Source organism: Callospermophilus lateralis, chromosome 7 (genome assembly GCF_048772815.1).
Source record: "Callospermophilus lateralis isolate mCalLat2 chromosome 7, mCalLat2.hap1, whole genome shotgun sequence".
Classification (NCBI taxonomy): domain Eukaryota; kingdom Metazoa; phylum Chordata; class Mammalia; order Rodentia; family Sciuridae; genus Callospermophilus; species Callospermophilus lateralis.
In genome coordinates, this window is record NC_135311.1 from 123,629,815 (window position 1) to 123,638,181 (window position 8,367).

Here is an 8,367-nt window from a genome sequence, read left to right on the forward strand (position 1 = left end):
AAAGAAAAAAAAAAAAGAGTTCACAAGAAGACACCAATAAACCTTCAGAGAATAAGACATCTTTGAAATCTCTTCTCAAGCAGGCTTCTTATTCTTGGCCTCCTTTCTCTCAAGTACCTCTGTTTTACTTTTCCACTTGGCAACAACTGATAATTTTCTACCTAACAAAATTATCTGGAGACAACCTAAACCTAAAACGCATGTTTTGCCTACTTGGAACACAGGATATAATTTTTTAAAATAAAACACTATTTACATTTCCACTGGAAAAGCCACTAATATACTATGCGGATTTTCTTGCTTCCCAAAGCAATTGTTATTTCAAGTGTTAAGGATGCCAGAAAGCCTGAAGATTCAAAAATAACCTAACAAAGCGCACTGTCCAATAGCAGATGGAAAGAAATTACTCTAAAGACACATGTGTAGGAGGACATATATACAATATCATATGACATCATGCAAAAGGTTTATATAATTACATAATACTATCAAGATTGGCAGAATGCTGCAAGGAGTAAGCCAGTTACCCTGTCAATTCTCTGAATCATTAAAAAAAGAGAGAGAAAAGGGCAAGAGACAGCAAGTGGGTGGTAGCAAAAAAAAAAAAAAAGCCTTCACTTTAAGCCATCTTCCATGTGTCTCTCTTGCATGCTGAAATGGTTGGCAGGTAAAATTTGAGGGCTTAAATCATTGGAGCTCTCGACAGTTCTGCCTGTGTCCATATGGCCAAAAAAATGGAGGGTTGGAGAGGGGTGAATTTCAACAATCTGTACCAAGTATTATCAAGGTGAAACACTCTTCACTTGAATATATGTGGAACTTTAAACCGGCAAATTATAATACACATTTGGCACATAAATTAAAATACCATTTCATTACAAAATGATACACTGAAAGATAAATCATTAAGATCTCATTGTATTAAAATGATTCTAAGAGGATTACTCAAGAAGTTGTGTAAGCACTAGTAACTGTACATCAATAACTGATCCTTGACATTGTACTGAATGTTCTTTTTTTTAATATTTGTTTTTTAGTTGTAGGTGGACATAATATCTTTATTTCATTTTTTTTTTTTTTTTTTTTATGTGGTGCTGAGGTTTGAACCCAGTGCCTCATGTGGGCTCGGCAAGCACTCTACCACTGAGCCACAACCCCAGTCCCCTGAATGTTCTTAAATATACATTTCTATTCCACTTGTGGGTTCTACTTTAAATTTAACCAATTCAAAATAACCCTATGGATGCCAGCACTGCCAAAAATAAATAAATAAAACAACAATAACCCTATGCTTTAAGGTAGTTATATCACTAAGAGTTTCTCACTTGAAACTTTTATATCATATTTTATATGGCATAATTAAGACATTTTCAAAATATAATGCATAAATACAAGCTTTTAATATAATTAATATAAGTAAATCTCAGTCTATGTTGTAAATTACAATTCAGGCATATTGAGGATTTGCACTAGGATTTTTGTGGAGGATGAAAGATATGAGGAGGAAGTGGGGTTGCATTTATAAATCATAATTAGGGCTGGGGATGAAGCTCAGTGGCAGAGCACTTGCCTAGTATACGTAAGGCCCTGAGTTTAATCCACAGCACCACAAAAAATAAAAAATAAAAATCACAATTAACTATTAAAGCATATTTATCCTATTTTATTTTCACCTATTTTCCAAAAAATGTTCCTGTCCCTATTAATAGATATTATTAGATAACAGAATTATGGATACATATTGAATATAGAATTAGATAATAATATTAAAAGCATCTATTGCTTCTTCCCACCTTATTTATCAATATAAACTCATAGTCATATTTCCTATCCAGTCCATCAATCTTGCCCCTTCCTACCCACTCTGCCAAGATTACTTAAACCCTTCCTGAGCTCCACTTCACATAGCTCAGAAACCACCTTAATCTCTACAAATAGAGCTCATGCTAGGAATCAAAAATAATACAAGAGGGGTTAGATTAATTGGATAGAAGTGACCCAAGAGTCCTCAGCCATGGAAGGGGAAGAGTAATAATTTAATAAGTAATCACAGTTTAATCCATATGGATTTATATTGGAGATAACCAAGAGATAATTGAAAAAAGAGAACTTGTCTTCATAAATGCAATAATAAAATAATAAATGAACATAATGCCAGAAAGTCTATGTAGAATGGACTTTAAGGGATTATAATCTAATTGTAAAGAAAGAAAATATCTGCACATCAAGCTGTCAGTTTCCCTACTCAGATTGCACGTTTACTTTAGGTAACTGGGGGAGGCTGATAAAGATTGGGGGTAGGAGATAGTAAAGTCCCTTCAAGCCATTCCTAAAATTATTTTGGCCACACACGGCATGTTGCTTTTCTCCAAAGGTCAAAGAGTATCATATACTTCAAGGTGGGAACAATTCATTTAAATAAAAATAACTAGCAAAAATAAGTATAACAGACTTTCATCACAATCAGATTTTCCTACTAAACTTTCCTAAAACCAATATTTGAAGTACAGTGTGACAGTTCTAAATGAGATCAGTACATAATATAAAATACCCAAGTTCTCCTTTCTTTTTTTTTTTTTAATTTTTTAATATTTATTTTTTAGTTTTCGGCAGACACAACATCTTTGTTTGTATGTGGTGTTGAGGATCAAACCCGGGCTGCACGCATGCCAGGTGAGCGCGCTACCACTTGAGCCACATCCCCAGCCCCCAAGTTCTCCTTTCTAATGCCTCCAATTTCTGAATACTGTTCATTGCTATAGTTTTCCCTTTATCCTTCTCGCTGTGTATTCATTAAATAGCAGCAGAGGAAATCAAAATACTAATCTAACCCAGTGTGTACACCAGAGTATTTGTTACACTGCATTTTACTGAACACACCATGAATCTCCTCACATAAAAAAAAGACACATAGTAAGCCACTAGTAACAAACCAAGAAATATAAATGAACAATAGAAAGTAACAAATATATCTGGGATCTGCCTCTCCTCTAGCTAAAAGCTAAGTTCAATGAAGCTATACCTTCCCAAAATTCAGGATCCTGTGTAAGTAAGACCTATAACTGATCAATACAGAGGCCTACTCTAAAAGTTTCACCTTTGGGGGCTTTATTCAGAGAAAAAAGCAAAGTTGTTCAAAAGAAAAAAAGATTAGAATTATTGTTGTTTAGCTCGCAAGCAAAATAAAGTGATTCTCTGCAAGCAAAATAAAGTGATTCTCTGCTCAAGCAATCAGGGAAAAAAACAAGTCCTTTATAGGTATCGATGAATGCACATCTGAATATGCATTTGACCAATCACGAACTTGATGAGACTCTTGGAAAATTACCCTGGCAGCACTGTCACCGCTGGCCTGCTTCTCAGATAACAAGAAAACAGACTGTGATTTAAACGTATGCTACCCATGATTTCAAAAACAAACTCAGACCTTGATAGCCATTGATATTTTAGTTATGAAATCAGATCACCAATATTAAATTATATTTGAATATTCAAAAATAATGAGCAAACCCTAGCAATCACATCAAAAAATTACGGACCACATACTTTAGATCACAATCTGATGGTAAGCATATCAAAGTACCTGCAGAGAATTCAAGAATCCTGTGGCTTTTAGGCAATGCTTGTGATGAGCTTAACTCTGAAAGCTAGCTATGTAATTTTCAAAAATGTTAAACTCAAGCTATCTACAAGAAAATATCACACTGGTGAACTTCAAATGTGGGGCACAAACCTGACAAAAATAACAAGAAAAATATATAGGTCATAGCTCAACAAAATGCCACAACCACTTCTTTCAGAGGAAATAGTAATAATTTCAAATCATTTGTTAGGTATTGCGTAGAACTATTTCTTTTTTTAATATTTATTTTTAGTTATAGGTTTACATAATATCTTTATTTTATTTTCATGCAGTGCTGAAGATCGAACCCAGGGCCTTACGCATGGTAGGCAAGTGCTCCTCCTCTGAGCCACAACCCCAGCCCCTGCTAAGAACTATTTCTTAAGGAGAAAAGATGAAAGTACCTTCATCATTTCATAAATATGAAAAGATCTGAACATTTTTTGTTATTCTTACATAAAACACTGTATCACCTTTCTTCTTTCTTTCTTTTTTTTTTCCCCTTTGATACAGAATCTAGATATATTGCCCAGGCTGGCCTCAAACTCCTGGACTTAAGTGATCCTCCTTCCTCAAGCTCCCAAGTAGCTGGGATCATCTTCACACACCAGTGTCCCACCAAGGATAACCATACCTCAAAACTTATATTTGAGGACTGGGGAGGAAGCTCAATGGTCAAATACTTGCCCAGCATCCATGAGTCCCTGGGTTCAATGTCAAGCACCACAGGGGGAAAAAAAAAAGATAATAATAAAAACATGTTTGTTCCTAATATCTACTTCTTGAACACTATAAATACAACTTGGGTACTCAACAAACTTTAAAAAGATATTGGCCCTTAAAACAGGCAGAAAAAGAACAGATACAGAAAGCAAGCAACGATCGACCTAAAAAATAAAACTTTTCATTAGCTTGGTCTATTTGCAGACAGCTAGAGTTTCCAAGTATTAAACCTGTCAATCTGGGCTGGGATTGTGGCTCAGCGGTAGAGCACCTGCCTAGCACAGGCGGGACCTGTTGAATGAATTTTTGGTGAGTTCTGAAGATTAAAAACATTTATTTATAAACCCAAATACAATTATACAGGTGGGGGAATAAAGTTTTGAATAAAGTTTTATTAGAATCAGAAGACTAGTGTGCTGAACTTAGATCCAACAATGAATTTATTTTTAATAGTGGCAAAGATATAATGTACTTATTTCCCTGGGGATATGAATTATGCCTATCTTTACTTTAATTGTAAGTTTCTGGTAGAAAGCATTCTGAATTAGCACTTAGATTCCAAAGCAATCTGATGTTCAGCTATTATATCCATTTTTTTTTTTTTTAAGAAAGAGTGAGAGAGAGTGAGAGATTGGGAGAGAGAGAGAATTTTTTAATATTCATTTTTCAGTATTTGGCAGACACAACATCTTTGTCTGTATGTGGTGTGAGGATCGAACCTGGGCCGCACACATGCCAGGCGAGCGTGACACCACTTGAGCCACATCCCCAGCCCCCTTATATCCATTTTTTTATCTGCCATTTATTGAGTGCTTGCTGTGTCCAGATATTCTGTCATGTCCAATATATGGATAGTATTAATAAGAAACTAGCTTATAAAACCAAAAATTTTACAGCTGTCAAAGAATGTACCATCTTCAATTTACAGAAAAAGAAAACAAAGAATACGTGTCTCCTTAAAAAGGGTTAATTCTACATTAACAAAATTGGATGGGAATTACATAAAGGATATGCATATCCTGCTTGATTAACAGGATCAAACCAACTAAAAAATTTTTCCAGGACTGAGAATACAACAAACAGTAATGAGCAACAGTACTGAGTACAGTATATCCTCAAGAGAGTATAAATCTACTACAATAATATCTAAGACACAAGACATAACCATTTCTTGCAATTTTCCCTAAAAACAGAAGGAACAAAATAGCAGCTGTGAAATCACCCAGAGTACTAAAAAAAGCTCAGCATCTCAAAAAAAAAAAAAAAAAAAAAGGAAGAAAAAAATCTCCTAATCAGCAACACATGCCAAAAGACATCTCCATAGACTAGTCATTTATGGTAGGGTACAGTTAGAGAAACAACAGGATGACAGTCGCTATCATGTGGTCAGAAACCAATCCGTCAGCAATTTGTTTCACGTGAGATCACTTTCTCTCTCAAGAGAATCCCTGTTCCTGGGGAAAACGACCCTGTTTTGGCAAAACCTCCCCAGGAATAATGGCCTGGTGATGAATCTCAGAGGGCGAGCCTAGATCCAGTCTCTCCACAGGTACCAGCGGCCCAGCAAGCATGAGGAAATATTTCCAAGCCGACAGATGCGCGAACTGAAAAAGGAGGTCACGATGCTCAGAGAATAGATTTAACCCTTTGCTCACTGGGAACCTGAAGACGAAGGGGGGGAAAGCATTGGATCCTGAGGGTTTGGAGGGTTTTTTTTTTTTTTTTTTTTTTTTTTTTTTTTTTTTTAATGATGCAGGTGTCTGTGGCGGGAAGGCTCAGATTCTGCCTGACTTCTCGAGACAGCCCATGGCTCCGCAGCTGCACCCAACACCTTCGCCGTCGGAAACACGCGATTCTCCGCACCTGGTTTCCTTCCACGGCTCCGGCCCACCGTGCAATGACTGACAGGCCCGAGGGGACCGAGTTCCCCGGGGCAGAAACGCAGCCCAAGCCTAACTTTGAAACGCCGCCCCGGCACACCCCTGCCCCTTCCTCAGCAGCTCCCCGCCCGCCCCGCGCTCCTCGGGCCGCGTCCTGGCTCCAGCCCTCTGCGCTGGGGCGTGCGGACGAGGCCCCCCGGCGGTAGAGCCCGCGCCCCCAGCCCGGGGCCTGCTGGGGGCTGAAGACAAAGAGGCTGCGGTGCCGCCGCGGCCGCCAGGACCGTCCCCTCGGGGACAGCGCCGCGCCCCCGGACTCGCGCGCCGCCGCAGCCGTCTCGCCTCGCCTCACCGGTAGCTCCCGGGCCCGGGATCCCGCGCCTGCAGCTGCTGCAGCCCGATGAACAATGGCAGGAGGCGGCGCCGGCGTCCGAGGCTCGGGTCCTCTGCGGCTCGCGGGCCCGCCGGCTGCTAGCTGGCTGACTGGCTGACTAAACCCGCTGGCGGAGGGAGGGAGCGAGCGAGCGAGCGAGCGAGCAGCCCCGGCGCGCGCCCTCCCGCCTTTCCTCCGCGAGGGGAGGCCGGCCTGTCCCGCAGCCCGCCCGCCCGCGCGCGCCCCTCCCCCTCGGTTCGCCACAACATTGTAGTAAACTTCTATTGGACCACGAGGGAGGGAAGGAGGGGGCCGGGCCCGCGGCCCGCCAGCCCATTGGCTGAAGCCGAGTTCGGCCTCCTCTGGCCTCCCCCCGCCCCTAAGCCGGTAAGGAGAGGGGAGGGGAAAGAAAAAAAGGGGGGAAAGGCGAGGGGCTAGCTGCTGAGCGCACGCGCGAGTCGAACCCGGTCTGGTGTTCCGGGCTTCCAGCAGCACCCACGTGGGAAATGAGGCAGTTAGTATCCTGGAACAAGGTGAGGCCTTTTCCCCCTAGAGGAGGGCCGTGTTAAAGGTCGAGATTCGGAGGTCCCAGTTAAAGCAGAACTCTAAACTTACAGACGCTGCCAGGCCACCCCAAGGGACTGCCCCCTAATGTACCTAGTAACCCTGGGTGAGACACTCAGCTTCTCTGGGCCTCAGTTTCCCCATCTACTAGCTTGACCTCTCCAGGCGCCTCTCCAACCCAGACATTCGACAACACTCTACCTCTCTTGGCAGCTAAGCTGAAATGGAAGCTAAATGTTGAGACCGCGCCAAGATTCCACTTCTGGGGCATTCAAGATTCACCTAATTTCACCCTGGCACCCTCAGAATCATTAAGGAAAAAAACAAACAACAACAACAAAAAGCTAGCTTCCAAGGTCTGGTTTCCAAATGAGTTTAGGTTTTCTCTGACAATTGCCTGGTGTGCATTTATTTCCCTCCAGAAGTTTTAGAGGCCCCTTGACCCTTCATACTCCTTGCCAGGCAGGTCTCTGAACAGGCTGCAGCTCCACAGCAGAAAGAAGGCTCTGTTTTAGGCATGATACCCAGGAGGTAAATAGGTTCTGGTATTTCAATTTAGAAATGAGGAAATTCAATCAGAGAGGCTTAGACCTCCCAGGATAAGAAACCAGGCAAACTGACATCAGAGCTGCATCTGCCAGCTACACTGTCTCTTGGTGTCTAATCACAACCCCTTCACAATCTCTGCTCTCTCTGGAATCAGACTGCCTCCGTGCAGTGCTAAGTCTCCAGCCCTCCCTAATTGTTTGGCCTTTTCTGTGCTTCAGTTTCTGACCCCCATAAAAGGGAGACAGTAATAGTTCCTGCCTCATAGTTTTTGAAAGAACTCATTAAAAATATGTAAAGGGTTTATAACATAGCATATAGTAAGATCTTAATAAGTGTTGTTTATTATTTTGCATCTAAAATATGGACTGTGTGAAACTGGATGATATAATAGTATATTTGTGCCAGGCACACACCTGTAGTCCCAGCAACTCAGGAGGCTGAAGACAGTGGATCCCAAATTCAAGGGCAGCCTGGGCAACTTAGTAAGAACTTGTCTCAAAATAAAAGGGTTTGGAGATGTAGCTACGTAGTAGAAAGCCCCAGGTTTCGATCTCTAGTACTGGAGGGTGGGGGGGACAGTATATTTGTTAAGCACAATTATCAGCTCTGAGCTGAGCATATTACATAATATCTATTTGAAACATAAAATTCCCTGAGGC

The 8,367-nt window shown here is 41.2% G+C and overlaps 1 protein-coding gene across 16 annotated transcripts in view; it reads right to left on the reverse strand.

The window, feature by feature from the left end:
- Positions 1 to 6,736, reverse strand: part of Epb41 (erythrocyte membrane protein band 4.1) — a 152,633-nt gene extending 145,897 nt beyond the window's left edge. For 3 of the 16 annotated variants that reach the window (XM_077109955.1, XM_077109946.1, XM_076860912.2), the window contains exon 1: positions 6,575 to 6,728. The gene's annotated coding sequence lies outside the window, so the exon portion shown is untranslated. Of the gene's footprint in view, positions 1 to 6,574 lie in introns of all 16 variants that reach the window. The other 13 variants (XM_077109945.1, XM_077109953.1, XM_077109948.1 and 10 more) reach the window with 9 other exon arrangements.
- Positions 6,737 to 8,367: the final 1,631 nt, after the last annotated feature.